Below are 18,541 nucleotides of genomic sequence, written 5' to 3' on the forward strand. Positions count from 1 at the left end.
AGTTGCCTGGCATCTTTACCAACAGTCATACACTACAATCTGGCCCCAAGCACATGCCTTCTTCTGATTATCACCCTGTAGAGTATTTTAACCTGTTTTTCACTACGTCGAAAAATATTCTGTTTGAAATGAACAGAAACAATATTATACAGTGATATGCAAGTGAGGCTTTAAAAATATACCATTTAAGAAGTTTAGAAAAGTAATTGGATGCATACTTGGATGAAAGGACCAAAAAAATATTAAAAGAAAGTAGCTTTCAACATCATAACCAGACAAATTAGATTTAATATGGCATCATCAAATTGACCATTGCAAGCAAAGCTTCATACACAAACAACTCAAATTAAACTCACATCAAATTATTAAAGACAAAGTATCAAAAAATCAAGTGTAAGTTTTAGGATGGCACTGTGATAGTTAGAAATTTTTTGAAGAAATATTATTTTTAATCTGGACCTATATAGGCAAGTCAGATATATCCTCTGCAGACAATGAAAGTGAAAGAAGTTAGAATAATGCTATTCCCATACACATCAAATATTAATAGTATTAGTTTCTATAAAAGGAAGCTTTGGGACTGGCAACACTGAGACTCCACGCTTACTGTAATGCTCTGGCTAAATATGCAGATGTTAGAAAAATATTTTTAGACAATTGACTGTATGGATACCTAACCTCAACGAATATGGATTAGGAGCAGTTGCTGATGCTTGAAAATGATTAAAAGACGGAAGTACAAAAAAACGTCATGTTATAAAGAAGAATGTTGCTCCACATTTCTGAGCTACTCAATCCAAATCTTTTAACTTGGAAGAATTCGACTACTTAGATTCACTAACGAAATCTGACAACTGATATGACTCTCAGTTAGATAGATGCAAATCGACATTTGTATGGTCACATTTGCATAGAATCAGAAAAATGGTTGAACATTACTTTTATTTTAGATCTGGACCTATGTTGGTGTGTGGCTTCCGAGATAAATAATATCATCATAATCAATTATGAAATTCATTCTAATTCCAGCGAGTCACTTCAGTCAGATATATCCTCAGCAGACAATGAAAGTGAAAAAAGACAATATTACATATTACATAACTCAAATCAGTTGCATAAATGGTTGAAAGGTCAAGGATCAAAATGCCCTCACTGATCATACGGGAACAAGAAACAACATTCACATAGGAGAAAAGCCTTATACTACATTTGCACACAATCCACAACTCACTTCACCTACAATCTGGATTGTGACTGTTGCCAGTCGAACGTCGTGCTGTTCGCACAGGCAGTCCGCTTGATTAGAACCCAGCTATTACATGCGATGATAAAACTTGACATATCTACGTGGTAAGTCTCGAACACCAACAAACAAAATGGAAGTTTTGGTTAAAAATAAATACAGTACTTTTTCTTGCCATATATTTAATAATAGACAGATGTCATCGTCTCTCCAAATACAGTATCTTTATTTCTCTATTGATAGCTTGGCACGTGTTCTGCAGCCATCTTGTATTTTCTCGTGTGTGTGGGTTCTCTCTTATGACTGGATCTAGTTTCAAGAACTCTCGAGTCGATCGCTATTGAACCTTGTTTGAGTCGAGATTGAAACGGTCGAGGGAGGTTGCACCAAGACATAGTTGCAATCTAGATTGAAATGCTTGGTGCAAATGGGGTATTACAGTTGTAACAAGTGTACCGTATTTTACAGACTATAAGACACACCTTAATTTTTAAGCAATTTTTTAAAAAAATACCTATAAGATGCTATGGACTATAAGACACACCTGAATTTTGGAGGCAATTTTTCGAAGAAAAAAGTGCGTCTTATAGTCCGTAAAATATGGTAATCAGAAATCCTTTTACCTGTGACCACTGTAAGCAAAGCTTCAACAACAATAATATTATGGATATAGACCAGGCAGAGGCAGAATACCCATCTTATATAGACATCAAGCCCATTTATTATTTTCAAGAGAAAGAACATATGAAAAATATTTAGTACACATGGAGAATTTCTGTCTGGTAAATGCTGTTTTTGAAGCTCTGCATAATCCTCTATTATTTCAGCTCCATTTCCTGTCATCCCAGTGCTTGACACTGGTTTTTCTTCTTCACCAGTCAAATGCTGAAACGACATCAAATTGTAGTTTTGTTTTGCTCTCTTAACTGTTTCTATCCATGCGTTTTTTACATCATCTGGCACATGGAATGGTTCATAATTCCAATTTAATTTCTCTCTCATCTTCTGTCAAAACACCACTATGAGCAGATGTGCCAGTACGGCTTAAAAATTTTCTCAGATATCCTGATATTATGCGCAGATCAGTGACCTCACACAATCCTGTTACAGATTACATTACTCTTCCATCTGAAAAGAGAAAGATCAACGTGTAAATTACCACAAAAATGCCATTATAAAATTCACATCCCAAAACTAAGTCAGCAATTAAATATAATCAAATTATTCATTCAAGAGGTATCAAAAAGCAATAATCATCATTCACAAAACAAATAAGACTTAAGTAAAATATTCTATACCTTTATTTGTCTCTCACAACTTTTTTCCTTTCTAGCTTTGATGAATTTGTTCACCTAATGAATTTTGTACTTCTGGTTTCAGCAAATTTACTACTTATTATTATGAAGTGCTTATACAAAATCCACGCAAACTAATATGAAAAAAAAAGAAAAAAATTGTTATAAAACGGAAATTTAAGATAATATTTAAATTACAATAAACATATCAGTAAAAGATCCCTCTATCATTGTTTTCAGAGGTGTCCTAAGAAGTGATTCATCATTTACATTAAAAGTACACATACACACAAAATAAAACTTACCATTGCAGCATTCTTGAGGCATAAAAATATTCCTAAAAAAAAAAAACTTATGAAAAATCAACCATTTATGAAAAATTTAAAATAATGTAAATTATATATTTTCAGGATTTATAATTTCAACAGTATTTCTGAACTCTAGCCAAAATAAATCATCATTAATTATTCTGAAAAAATTAAATGGAATGTCAGAAGATTGATTTTCTTTTATTGGAAAACCATTAGGGATATCTAATGAATAAATTTATTCAGTACTAGCAGACCCGGCAACGCGTTGTTGTGGCTCAAATGTATTTATTATAAATGTATAAAACTTCCCCCGTGGGGGGAATTTTAAAAAATCCCTTCTTAGTGTACATTCTCTTGACGAACCCTATTAAAACGCAATCAAAACTGCATCTAAAATAGTATAAATAGAAGCAGAGTTCTTTATAGTAAGTTTTATTCCTGTCCCTCTCCCCGCGGGGGAATATCGGAAAATACCTTTTTAGTGTATATTCTGTTGACATACCCTATTAAAACACCAAAAAACCGCATCTAAAATAGCATAATAGAAGCCGAGTTCTTTACGGTAAGCCTTAATCCCGTCCATCTCCCCTGGTGGGTGGAAAATTTTGACATGTATATTATATAAAATCACGTGCATATTCGAATGCAATGTTGTGTCAAAATTTCAAAGGAATCGGTAGGAACAAACGAACATTACATTTTTATTTATATAGATAGATAGAAGATGATCTGCTTTAGTCCATTCTCACAGAAAAGCATAATGCCTCGCAGTAAAGCAAACTTAGGTTGTCGGAGTTAGCGCCATCTATTGGACATAAAAGCCTTAATCCTAGATGATATCTTTTAATTTATATGAATGTTTAACGGAATAATATATAGCCTATGTCCACCCTGAAGGTCCATTCTAAATATTGGTGAAAGAATTTTTGAAATCGGATGAGTAGTTTTGGAGATTACCTGTTACAACCAAACTTAGTTACCTCTTTATATATTAGTATAGATTCAAGTAAAATCTTTGCTCCTTCAAAACTTTTTTCCATTAAGGGACAATTTTTGAAGCATTAAAAACACTTAATCAAAACTTTAAACCCAAGATGTAGTTTCAATTATAATGCAGATTACCTTGTATCCAGCCCATAATACAAATGCAGGCTCCATATTCATGTCAAAACAGGATAAGTTGATAAACCTTGAATTAATTAAATATCTTATTAATAAAATGACATTTCAAACTATAAGCAATAAAAAAAAAATTCAATTAATTCAGAAAATTAAAATTTGTCTACAAAATTTATCAGTGACTGAAGCAAATCATCATTACATATAAGTTCTGTAAATATAATATATATAAATACAAAGATAAGTAAATATTTTGTAAATGATTAAAATACAAATGAAATGTCAGCCTTTTTTGAGGATCTGATGCTTTAACAATAATTTTATCTTCATTGTTGAAAAATATTTTATTTTCAGGCTTGTTGCGGAATGGCATGTGAGCAAATACACAGTTTTATTGGCAAAACACCCATACAATGAAGTTTGAATGCAGGGTTACTTGCCATTCTCACGCTTCTGTTAGGATAATAGATGGCAAGGGGGTAGCAGTGGCAGCCAGAGATGTAGAGAAGCATACAAAAATAATTACTTTTATTTTGAGTTAAAAATGCCTTAGACTAGGTGGGATATTAAACTGGCAAGATAGAGTTCCAATCCCACAACTAACATTCTTTCAATTCTCCCCTTCAAATTGGACAATAGTTTACCCGGTGTTTGCATTGGACACATTGGGTATTGGGCCCAACATTGGAAAGTAGGAGAATTTAAGATTTCATAACAGATGGGCACTCAAAGCCATCAAGGTGAAGTTATTCCTCTTTTTAATCTGGATACTTCCATGGTGATCATGTCACTGGGTTTCTATATGGTATCAATATCAGTAAATTAGGGAAAGATAAGAAATATAGCTACAGGCAAATATAAGAATTTTTCCTATTGTAGATCAGGGGTTACCAAACTTTCTTCACAGTGGGCCAGATAACCGAGAGGAGGACAAGCACAAGCTGCACAAAAAATAAAGGCAACCACCATATTTATTTACCAATACATAAACATGATTGCTGCAGCAAGCTCATAATTGCTTTTCTTAGAAACTTCATTGTAGGTACTTACACAAAAAAGTGCTGATATCCAAAGTTGCAAAATGTTGGTGAATTTATTTCACTGATTTTCCTAAAAATTATATCACTGTCAGATGCAAAAATTAGATTGGACCAATTTTAACATTTTTACTTACACTTATTTTAATTTTTTCAACTTAGTAAGGCTCTCCCTGGTTAGGACTTAATGTTAGGTCAATATTTTCCATGTCTTAGATCACATTTTACCATTTGGATAGCTGGGTCAAGACATGCATATGTAATTTCAGTTACAATTATCTGTCATGCTAATATGGGAATCCAAGGTTAAGAGAAGATAATCTCTTGGCTCCAGATCTGCCCACAGGGTCACTGATGGGATTTTAACAATATTAAATTAGGGGACAGGAAGTTCTTACAATCTTCCTGATTTTTCCTGACACCAGCCTAATTAGAGTGTTAGGCACACTAAACAACAATTTGTTACTTCTCTGAGAAGAAGGGATCATAGATCCGATATGAAAGCAAAAAATTTAATAAAAACAAAATAGAAATACTTAAAGATCCAGATTAGGGCAGTTTTCTAGATTGATTAAATGAAATGTAGAGTTTAATAAATTTTATAATTTCCATTCTGATTCTCACAGTAAGCTTTCTGTGATGTGATGAGCACAAGGCAGTGTATGAAAATAATCTTCAATATTAGGATAATTATGAATTTTGCTTCTGATTGAAGTGAGTCATGTCACTCAGTAATATGAAGGGTGATTACTATGGAATCTTGTCAGATCCCATTTTAATGCACCATCAAAATGAAGTTTCATAAGTTACTGGTTGAAGTGATCATACAATTTAAGTTAGTATGTCTGCCTTTTCACTATTTCCCACTTCATTTAAGCATGAGAAATATAACAGGCCCAAAACAAGCAAGTTCAACAATTTGAAATAGTGAAATATGTTAATTTTGGTATGCTTTAGAAGGGAAAATCTAAAAAATGCAGAATAGTTATGATCAGCAAGTATTGCTATATCTGACAAAAAAATTTCCTTTTGGCTCTATGAATCACTCAATTTTTACATATTACTAACTTATTGATAAAAATATTACATGATTAATTAAAAAATAATCCAAGGTTAAGTTCACACTTGCTTGTGATGGCATTTGTATCAATACACTCCACAAGATTTACAATGGTTTGTTTAATTAACAATAAATTGTCACATGCTTTAAACACAATTATTTACATATCAACTTCTGATCCCAATGACTTATTTCTGGAAGAAAGATCATTCACATCTAGTGAACAGTCTGACTGGGACAGATAATAGCAGAAAATGATGATATGCTACCTTGAATCTTGGAGTTGCATATCATCAGTGGTTACTTCCACAACTGGGTTTGTCTTGGCATGTTTTAAGGTCTGGAAATTAACATTCCATGCAGATGGAGTTTTTACATGGATTTTTCAAGTGCTTTTCTACTGCACAGAAACAGAATTTGGTGTACTGAGAAATTGTGTTCTTCTTAAATAGAAATGCAAATAAAAACATGTAACTAGTTAAAACCAGCTCATTGGTTAGACAAATAACTGACATAACACATGAAACAAATTATCACTTCAAGAACCAGCCACAAATTAAGTTCTGACGGAAAAACTATAGTTATTATTTTCGATTATTAATTAATTATTTAAACTACACACGAGAGTTTAAAATATTAAACTTACTTGTAGTATTTATATTGCCAAATTCAATTTGAAAATTACCTGCAAAATAATTTATTTAATTTTAAATATAAAATTTTAAAAAATTTTCAAATTTTAAAGTTATTTTCATTCATCAGATAACAAATTTACATTCAATTATTAATCAGAGACTCTAGTCTGAAATTATCATCATTACAAAAAAAGAAAAAAATTAATAAATAATACTTTCACTTACCATTATGAAATGGTAAAAAATTTCAATTTTTAATTAATGGAGAAACCTAGGAAAGAAAAAATAAAAACTTTTAACTTTCAGTATTCCAAATGTACTATTCAGTATGTATTAAGATAAATATATCAGACAGCCAAGGGGAAAGTCTTCAACTTAAGTCAGATGTGAAGAGACATAACTGTATCATCATGTTTTTGATTTAACCTATCCTGAAATATTTGCTATACAATTATTATTACGAAATTTATCACACAATAAATCAGTGTATTAACTTTTATGAAGCTATTTTAAATATAACAAAACTTTAATATTCCATAAAGTATAAGCAATCTAATTTGTTCTATTATAAGTAAGTTTTAAAATTTACATTTTTCTTGAATTTTAGGCATGTTGCAGAATTCAACACTTGGCCTGGATTTTTTCTGATAATGTCATCTTTTATGCTCATCAAAATCTAAATTAGACAATGTCTACCACAAATTCTAGGTTGTATAAATGAACCAATACAAATTCAGAATAACCACAATACACTTAAAGTTTTTGTTCACTTACAGAAAATAGTTTTCTCAAATATTTGTTTTTGTGTCTTATATTTTCATGATATTGTTGTACCTAATGTTCATTGTGCAAGAAAAACATTAGGAAAAAAAAAACCAAATTTTGCATATTTCTTATTTTATAGGGAAAAAATTTCTATTAGAATTCTATCATAGCAAAGTGCAATTTCCAAACTACAGTAGAGCATCGATTATCCGACTCAACTGGAGACTGGGGATGGTCGGATAACCGAAAAGTATGAAAAAATACATTATTAGTATAGTATATCCCATGTAATTCTATATTAGTATATCGGGTATATATCGCTATTAACCTACTTTGCATTGAATTTTCATCGATGTTAAGCCTAACAAATTTTTTAAAAATAATAATCGTTGCTATTGTATCGTTAAAAATTATTTCTTTATTTTGCACAAAATAAATACAAAAATAAAGAAAATTAAACCTCATTTAAATACTGGCTTCCCTTTTACGGTCAAGCCATGTTGCCAGCTAAAACATGCAAAAACTTAACAAAAATAATATTAAAGTAGCCAAGACAGCCAAATATTGTAGCGCCACATCACTAGCGAACATTTGAATTTGCCGACTAGAACGTGGTCGGTTAACCGATGTGACAGTTGATTGGGAGTCAGATAATCGATGCTATACTGTATTTCCATTACATTTATATGGCTAGCCAATAGCTTTGAAGTTGCACAGCATATTTAAATGTTAGCATGTGTTACATTTCTGCAACACATGCCTGGGTTAATTGCTGGATGTTTGCACACTAACACATTAAGCATCATTTGCTGCAACACACAGCACTTAATTTGCTAAAGTGATTAATAATTGTTTGTAGATACTGATTTTTAAAATCAATTATTAAACTTCTCATTAATATTTACCAAAAACATGTTAGATATAAATCATTAATTAAATGTAAAGTTTTAAAACTTCAAATTTAGAAACTTATTTCTAAAATTCAAAACTATAGTAGAATTAAATGTTACTACTTACTAAATCAATTATCCAGCACAATCGGCACATTTAACACCTGAAATTAAAGCCAAATTAATTAATATATTATATAATTTCAAACAAAATAATTATATCCACAAAAATTATTTCAGACAAATGCCTCGATAAACATCACAACTATCAGACTCGTCATCTTTTAGTCATCATAATGATAATTTTTAAGGTTGCATATAAAGACTAAATTACAATTAAAAAAAATAAAATTTTATACTAATTATATTCTTTATTACTTGAAGTTAATTAAACTTTTGAGAGATTTTTTCTGCAGTTCGATATTTCTCAATATCATGCAAACATTAAGAATATTGTTATCAAAAATGTTTACTTACTTATTATTTTCTGTTTTAATTAATTCTTCTTGTATCTGATATTCATATTTTAAAAATTAAATGTCATCCATCATTTAATATGCACTTTGTGTGCATTTCATAAACATGTAGAATCTATAAAATAATTTAAAACAAATAAGTGAGAGTAAAAAAAAAAAAACTATAATTATTATTATTTAAAAAGTAAAATATCAGATAAACTTTATCCTCATACATATATATATATTTGGTTCTGGATAACGATCATCACAAAAAGAAAATTTAAGAAACTCATAAGCTAGATTAGATTATTATGGATTTGTGTTATATGTAATGGAGTCAATTCAATATAACACAAATGAATATTTGACAATATTAAGCAGAGAACTTTTCGTATCTGTGGATTTGAATAACTTTCTAAATTAATTCTTCTTTAATACTGTAAAGTTGTAACTTGACATCTGTTGCTATTCTCTATATCAGTGGTTCTCAACCTGTGGGTCGCGACCCCTTTGAGGGTCGAATGACCTTTTCACAGGGTTCGCCTAGCCTAAGACCATCAGAAAACAGACATTTCCAATGGTCTTAGGAACAGAGATACCACTCCTCTATCCATTTCCAGGCAGGTCCACCCACATAAGAGTACCCAGAATAATGACATCATCACACCAACCCCATGCAAATACAGGTGTATGTGACAGGATTGGCACCATAATGTACTTATGCAGACCAGTTACACATGTGTAGAGAGCAGCTACTGTGTTGAAGGTAAAATGACACTTCATGAATTATAATTACTGGTTAAATGTAAAATCATCAATCAACTACTGCAAAGAAAAAAATCTGTATCACAGCAACTGGATGCCGATCAGTCTTTTTATATTCAGCTGTGGTTGATGTGAACACTGCCCCCTTGTGATAGTAAGAGGTATGTAAAAAAAAAAAAAACAACAGAGAATGGTAAATCATAGGAAACTTTAATGAACTGTACTATGTCTTGTGTGAGCCCGCAGGTTTTGAAGGCGTAAATTCGAGAGTTTAAAGGGGTTCATGACCCACGAGTTTGATCGGATGTTGATTACACAGAAAGAGAAAACAAAAATCCAAGTCATTGCGAGTCAGCAAATTACTCATCGAACGTTGAATGATAGGCTGGCCCAGTGCCAACAACGATCGTATAAAAACCCGATCGACTCTGGAAAGCGCGCAATCGTCCAGGAAGGTCTGAATCCAGTGTCTCCAGTCCCGAACGTAAGACTGATTCCAGTTTCCATAGTCCAGGAGGTTGTCGCATACTGTCATCGGACCACATATTAAGGTATATCAAGGTAACATTTGTAAACTCTCTCCCACTAGAAGTTAGGCATGTGACCACTTTATTGGTTAGATCGCAGTTAGCGATAGGGATTTTAGCAGTAGTTATCTTTATATCTTTATTGTATCTCTTTTGTTATTTAATAAACCTTTATTGTTATTTGTTAAACCTGTCTCCTGCCAAAGTAAAGATTTTTTAAGTGCCAAAAAGCAAATTTTATAGGAGCAAAAAAATGCAATTAATGTTGTATATCAGCATAAGATTTTCCCCATAAGATTCATTATAACTGAGAAAAAACACAAGTACATTTACAATTATTGTGGTCGAATTTTCTTTATAAACAGTAAAATTGATTCTACAATGTGGAAAATAAATGCTGGAGGATGTAAAAATAATCCAATAAGACTAACCAAATTTCCAGTCTTTTCTTGAAATCCAATTAATATATATTAATCATTACTTTCAACTTTTTTAAATGACACAAACCCATGTCCACATTAACAACACACAAGATATCATTTAATATTAAAGTAAAACATGACATGTTTCATCATTTTAAATTTATACAGCAGCCTCTATAGTTGTTGAAATTCCAATTGTTTTTAACTGTAGTGGTAGAGGGAAAATTTTACAATTTCAACAAACTACAATTTTCCCTTTGCAAACATTTATTCTTTATTACTCATCTTTATCCATTCCAGTGGTAAGGAGTTAGCCTCCTTCCTTAAATTATACACAACTACGCATACACTTCCAAAATCGGGTAACCATATTTCCTCAAACCTCAGGATTCAAAAAGTAAATCTGTCTCAAAGACAAAGTTGAGATGCATAGGACAGATGTTAATGCACTGCAAACTGTACAATAATGTAGTTTAGAATGACATGTAAAAAGTAAAAGCTGCAATCGTCACCTCCTTACTTAAGTCAGACATTATAAAAAGTGCTTTCAATGCAAATGTTTCTTTTTCTACAAAACATGAAATCAAATCATACAACAGAGAACTCGTCAATGTATGTTGAATTTAGAAACATACAGATAGTAACTGAATCAATTTAATTATTATGCCTTTGTGTCTTTTCTATCTTGATTTAAAATTTATTTTGTATACTAGTACTTTTTATATATTAACAGGATTTATTATACTGGAAAATATACTAAATAAAGAACATTATTTTTGATCTGTAAGACTAAATATCTGCATCCATATTTTCCAGTATAAGTCCTGTTGATATATAAAAAGCACTAGTATACAAAATAAATTTTAAATTAAGTAACTAAATCACATTAGCTATGAAAACAGTAACTATTTCAACTGTTGGTGCTGTAACCAATAAATAGTAAATAAATGTTTTTGAAAGTTTCAAACTGTACAAGTAATTAACCTTTGTAGAGAGGGTTAGTCAGATATGGTGCTATCACGATGTAGTGGAGAATAAACATGGTAAATTTTTAAAGAATTTTCCCACACGTTTGTCTCGTTTCCGTTTTGGAAAAAAATCTTTTAAACAGTTACATCTAGCAAATAAAAAAAAAAAAAAAATGTTTATTGTCACAATTCCTTTTTATGTGAATTTTTTTCACGGTAATTTTTGGCTAAAATTTTTTTGCAGATATAGATGTCGTTCTCCAGTGCCATGTGATCACCCTTGATGGGTACATCTGTCTATCACTGCAGAGTGGTTAAGATTTCTTTCAAATTTTACCCACTTGTTACAATAAACTCAGGCTATAAAAAAACCTCATGAGATATATTCATTTAAAAAAAAATCTCTCTGGGTTTGTAATCAAGGAAATACTATAATCATCTTATTTATTTTTTTATTAATCTTTCTTAAATATATCTATAGCTCACATTTATTATAATATTTTGTATCAGACATTTTGGATCTTTATTCAGAAGTTTGAGTGTCTTTTTGTAACCAGAAATATAGAAGAATTTAACTCTTGCTTATATCATCTAGCCTGTGATAAAAAGTTTCATTATGTTCACTTTCACTTAAAGAATTAGTCTTATAATCTTTGGACTTGCTGTATAGGAGAGTCCAGTGATTACAACAGAGTATAGTAAAATTACCTGTAATTTTAACAATTAACAAAAATTTGTATGTAAAGATCAACACTTGCAACTTTGAACTATTTATCAAACTAATTTTATTCAATAAATCTCAAATCATTTAATTTTCCATAATGAATTTTTCTACTTAAAACTGTGACACTAATCAAGAATTCAAACAATTTATATTATCAAGCAACTTACATTAAAAACAACATACCTCGTATTTTTCCATAATACAAGCATTTGATCTTCAAACATGATGCAGAATATCCCTGAAATAATAATTTAAATTTTTATTAACAAAGTATTAATAAATTTAAAGCTCAAAAGTAACATAAAGTCCAGAATATTCAGAAAATTATCTAAAAATTGTCTACAAAAGTAATCAGTGACTGAAGCAATTCATCATTAGTTAACTCAATTCTTAAGAATATTTATCAAATCTTTACAATTTCATTTTTATATTAAAACAATTTTGAACTTACCTTAACATATTCACACCCAATGCATTCTTCACTGGCCAAGTTCCTGAACAAAAAGAAATTTTTGAATTACTACAGAAATACTTGATTCTTTGTTTTGAAAATATGTATATTCAAATTATTTAAATTACCAGAAGCAAATCTACTTGAATTTTTTACTGATCCTGATTTTGTTATAAAAATAGTTCTCAAAGTAGATCAAATCTACAACCCTCTCTTTCTGCCAAGTATTAGATCACCCTCCAAAAATATATGCAATCAAAACTACAAGATCGATAGCTATTTTCAGTTACGTTTTATAAATTTCCCATATTTTTCCCTTTAAAATTCAATATTTATGTAACAGAAAAAAAATTCACAATAGAATTTTAATGTGATTTAACATTAGAAAAACAATTAAATCATTTGCAAGTGTGAGACAAAAATTTTAGAGCAGCAAAATTTTATTACAAAAGATTAGAGCATACGAAGTTAATCCACAAATATTTCACAATAAAACTTGATAATTAATAGAATAAATCTGAAATGTTCTAACATGTTCAGAGGCACTAAATGAAACCACAAGTAAACCATTGAACCACACAAACTGCAAATATACAACAGCATCAGAGGTTGTACCGTAATAAGGAGCTGGGAAATGATTTAAAACTTTGAATATCAATATTCAAACAAAACACGCATTAGATAAGAATTTCAACAATACTAAATGTAAGTAAAACTGGAATTTAACCAATGATTACACCAAAACAGATGAAACTGTGACTAAAATGGACCAAAAAATATAGACTGGAAGATAGTTTTCCACCGATTTGGGACTTTATTTCAGGAAGTGGAATAGGCAAAGTTTGCATTTTCAATTGTAAACAGTAACATCTATCAAGATATTTTAAATTACTTTTTGATTCAATCTATTGAGGAAATGCTCTGAAATAATGAATGCTTTTTCAAGATGACAATGTTTTCTTGTCACTGAAGCAAAACAGTTAAGAAATAGTTATTACAAAACAAGATCAGAACTATAGACCGGTCAAACAGTCCTGATATGAATTCAATTGAAAATTTTTGGTATTTATGGAAGAAAAATATATCTAAAACAAAACCATACAAGGAGGAATTGAAATTAGCTATAACCATATGGGAATGAAATTACACAAAGTGAGTCAATATCTGTATATCAAATTCCAAAACAAATTGCAGCTTTAAAGCCATAGGTGGCCCTACAAGATTTTATACAAGTGTGGTCTAATATTTTTGTCTCATATGCAAATGATTTAAGTTTTTAATATTAAAACACATTAAAATTCTATTGTGTATTTTTTTTGTTAAATATTGAATTTTGAGAAAAACAAAGAAAATTTGTGAAACTTAGGGTCGAGTTATAAACTCCGTAACGTAACCATATCTGTAAATGTTTGCTACACTGGATTTCTATAGCAATAGTTATAAACTACCATAAGGCCCTTTCCGTATCCATAAAGGTACAAATGCTCTTTATGGTTTACAAAGCAGTCCATTGTGAGCCAGTGCAAAATCATCAGCTGCTGCCAGATCTAATACTATAATTATTTATTCATTTTATCATTTTTCTATTTTTTTTTATGGCCAAAGTAATTCTTATCTTAAACTTTTATATTATTCAGCAGCAGCATTGTTGGTCAACCAATTTGTCAAAGTTTCGTCGGTTGCTTCTGGCACAACTTCCAATTGTATATCGACTGATGGCAACTTAGCGCATGCACAGTTGATCAAATTCTCCATATCCCAACCGTAAGTTTGATCGATCCATTTTTCTTACAGAATATGGTACAGCCATACAAATATGATAGAGTTTATAACTCAACTCTGAACTAAAAATAGTTGTATGCAATCAAAACCACAAAATCAAAATTTTTGAAGGGTGGTCTAATACTTTTGGCAGGGAGTTGTATTAGTTTGATGAGTCACATTATTTAACAGAAAACTATATTTTATGTACTTAAAAAAACATTCAAACTACATTATTGTAAAATTAAGTATGTTATTCAGTAAAAATATATAAATCTGACTCAGACAAATGCCTCTTAGTTCATCAATTGAATTCAGGCTCGTCATCTTTAGTCATCATTGTCAAGATTGATACAAAAGATAAATGGTTTTAATTTTTGCATTAGGTTATACACAACAAAAATTTAACACTTGTTAATAAACAGGTTTGCTGAAAGTACAAGGATGGTTAAAAATTTAACAGTTGCACACCATAAATGATATTAACCAGTTTGTAGCTATCAGATGAATAGGTACAAACCAAAGACCAACCACCAGCATTATGGTTTTATCCACTATCACTGTTGGAGCTAACCCTCAACAAACCAATGAGTACTTATAAATGAATCTTTACTGTAAAGAAAAAATATATACAAGAATTTTTAAAATTTAATAAATAATAGTGTTCGTTCTTTGTACTCATGTATAGTCACACTTGCTATTTCTCTTGCACAAGCCAACTTGAAGATAATCAAGACATTTATAATAAGTAGCTTCAAGAGTGATTTGAAAATGCCAAAACTGCCATCTAATCTTGTGCCTAGCTCATATCTACATATTTGAGTTTGTGTATGCACATCTGCATCTTCTGGGTCTACAAAATCTTCATGAACAATGAGCAGAACGGGTGTAGACTCTATTGGCCCAATGCTCATTATTATTATAGGCTCTCCAATCATCACTCACAATATATGTACAGTGGTGTCTTGACTTATGAGTTTAATTCATTCTGGGACAAAACTCATAACTCAAATTATTCATGTCAAATCAATTTCCCTCAGTGAAATGCCATTAATCCGTTCTGGACCCCCAAAACCAATTTTTTTTTGTTACATGTAAGCAGAGTTTAAAATCTGCTATTAGCACCCCTCCCCATTAACTCCACATCTGTAATTTGATTGTCGAGAATGAGAATTCAGAGAACTGAGGAGTCACGAAGGGGAAGAAGAGTTTGGTCAGGGGATAGAGAAAAAGGTCACCACCTTACAGACTGGACATGTGGAAGGGACGTTGAATTCACCTGTGGTTGTGATCGCCTTTCTTTTTAGTTCAATTGTTGTATTATTAAAATTTGTAATATTACATTACATGTTTTTAAATAAGACAAATGTACTTATAAATAATAAACATTTTATAAAAACACAATTGAATGTACTGCAATAAACTGGTTTTTCAGATGTGGGATTTGCTGCATAGATAAAGAAATTATAGAAAATTTTGAAAAATGAGAGACAGTAGTGAAACACATGGAAATGAACTAATACCTACATTGCTCAATCATGTGTTTTTCTATAAGTTAGCCTGTCAGACACTGGAAGAATAACAACAAAATTACAGCAGTTTTCTATCTTTTTCTTAATCTATGGTTTGCTGCGCCAACTAGCAATGTGGTATCTGAAGGTGGCTCATAACCCAACTCTCAACTCAAAGCAAAAAATCAGTCAAGATGAATTGTACATCAAAAAAAAAAAAAAAAAAAAAAAAAAACAAGTCAAGGTACCACTGTACTGTACCTCATAAAAACCACTATTCAGTTAAATTATGCAGTATCTACTTCTCTCAATCAGGTACTTCAACAAGAAAACATTTCCCAGTTACTATATTCCACCAAACAACAAAGGCCATCTCTCCATTGTCCTTTTGATTGTCTCTACAACAATTGGTTTCCTGCTGTTGAATTCAAAGCCTCCAATTCTCAAATTTGTCTCACAAAAACAAAATGTCAGTCTGGTGCATTTTATCACAAGCAGAAGAATGAACATAAGGAAAACAGAAAATTACAAGGATCCATGCTGATATTCATAAAGTTAAACGAGCTCTTCTGCTTGCGATAACATGCACCAGACTGATGTTTTGTTTTCCTATCTGACATACCTAAACATGTCTATAATAGTAATTCTTTGCTTACATAAACTATATATATATTTCAAATATGTAAGGGGTTGCTGTCCATAAATTACATCTTTATTTTTCTTGAAATCTTCCCCCATTGTCCCAGTTTGTCGAAGTTTCCGTAACCCCTCTCCTCTTCAGACGTCCAACGAAACTCAACCTTCCTCAAAACCTTTATCACTTTATGAATAATAAGATGCATAAACTATAAAATTTAATGAAATAAAATGGACGTCCATTGAAGTTCAACCCCCCTTCCTTTCCAGTGTGGACATCATTTATGGATAGCCACTAAAAGTTTCGTAACGATTCAAACCTGATTAACACATGGCTTACACTAAACTAAAATAAATAAGCACAAAATGAAAACGATATCTGTCGTTTATTCTTTATTAGCAAAAGTTCTAATCCCTTATGATTTCCTAGGTTAAATTTACGACTTATGCATCTGTTGTCATTAAAAGTTTCTCTTCCCAGTTTTTTCCGAAGACTACAAATATTCAAGTACAAAATAAAGTTTCAACTTGCATAGAGAGTTGTTTATCCGAACACCGGTTATCCGAATGCTTTCCAGTCGGACTGCGTCGTTCTGAATCAAACTTTTTTGATACTAGATTTACTTCTAAAGTATCATTTTTATATTTTTCAAACAAAATAAATAATTTTTAATGATACAATAGCCTCAATTATTATTATAAAAATTTTCGTTAGGCTTAAAATCGACGAAAATTCAACACGAAGCGACACACAACTGAGAAAAATTTGATCATCAGACAGGTTAATATATTTTTTCGTACATAATCGGTTATCCGAACAACCCCAGTCCCCAATTGATTCGGATAAATGAGACACTCTACTGTATTTCTACTTAAGCAGTAGTTAAATAATTTAGGGATTGGGGAATTAGGGATATAAAACCCTGTTGCAAGAGTAAGAATTTTACTTAGGGTGCATTTACTTTTGAGCCAATAGTGCTACTTCTGAACACCGAAAGTGATGTCATTAGCATGTGTATTCGTGGTTACATGTCCAATTCGAAAGTAAACGCAAACGCTAACAAAAAATATGGAGATTTCTTGCAAATAATATTGTCAAAGCTGCTATTTTAAATGTTGCGCTACAGATAGAACTACTTGATTCCGAATCAGATGAAAAAGATCTTATTGTGGATATAATTGTAGAAAAAATGAAAAAGAAAAGTAAGGTCAAATAAAAAAGAAACTTTTATTGAAGAGACTGTACCTTTTTATAATCCAACCGATTTTAAACAGCACTTAGACTTACAAGAAAATCTTTTGAAAGTCTCTTTTATACAAACTTTAGTTTTGGATTATTATTAATGCTCTGGACATAACATTTCTGAAGATTCCAAACGTGTATAAGGTAAACTTCATTTTTAATCATAAACAATGAGTAGAACTTAATTTTTTTCACATCTGTTTATGAAAAAAGTCATCTAAAGCTATTGAACCTTACACAATAAAAAAAGATCATTGTAAACATTTTATACAACAAATAATTGAAATTTACCAATAAAAGTACTTTCTGCCATTTATTTTTCCAAAAATAATTTCATTTTCATTACTTTGTACAGAAAGTAATTTTTTCATGGGAGCAGCCACATTGAATTAGTGCAAAGCTCAACAACAAACTAGCTAGCACTCCGAGCTTACCAATTTCACTAAACATGACATCACATAGCTCTAAAGTAAACGCCAATGAGCGTGGCTCTGAGCATGCTGACAGCAAAATTAGCTCAGAAGTAAATGCACCCTTAAACTGAACCATTCTCCAGCCAAGAACAATGGAGACTGATTTCTTGGTAATGTTATCTATACCAATGGCGGGCAATCCCGGCCCATGAGAGCTTAAATAGATTAATAAATTGGAAAAATAACTAACTAATTAATAGCTATTTTTCCAATTCTTTTTAATTTTTCGAAAACGATAAGAGAAATA

General features: G+C 30.9%; 1 long non-coding RNA gene across 1 annotated transcript; it reads right to left on the reverse strand.

Annotated features, from left to right (window-relative positions):
• Nucleotides 1–1,933: 1,933 nt before the first annotated feature.
• Nucleotides 1,934–8,515, reverse strand: LOC136983774 (uncharacterized). Its single transcript, XR_010882086.1, has 7 exons — nucleotides 8,483–8,515; nucleotides 6,926–6,971; nucleotides 6,712–6,750; nucleotides 3,972–4,038; nucleotides 2,844–2,875; nucleotides 2,542–2,672; nucleotides 1,934–2,371 (listed from the first exon to the last, which is right to left on the reverse strand). It is a non-coding gene; the product is annotated as an uncharacterized lncRNA (long non-coding RNA).
• Nucleotides 8,516–18,541: the final 10,026 nt, after the last annotated feature.

Source organism: Centruroides vittatus, unplaced genomic scaffold (genome assembly GCF_030686945.1).
Source record: "Centruroides vittatus isolate TY-2023 unplaced genomic scaffold, ASM3068694v2 contig_885, whole genome shotgun sequence".
NCBI classification, from domain to species: Eukaryota; Metazoa; Arthropoda; class Arachnida; order Scorpiones; family Buthidae; genus Centruroides; species Centruroides vittatus.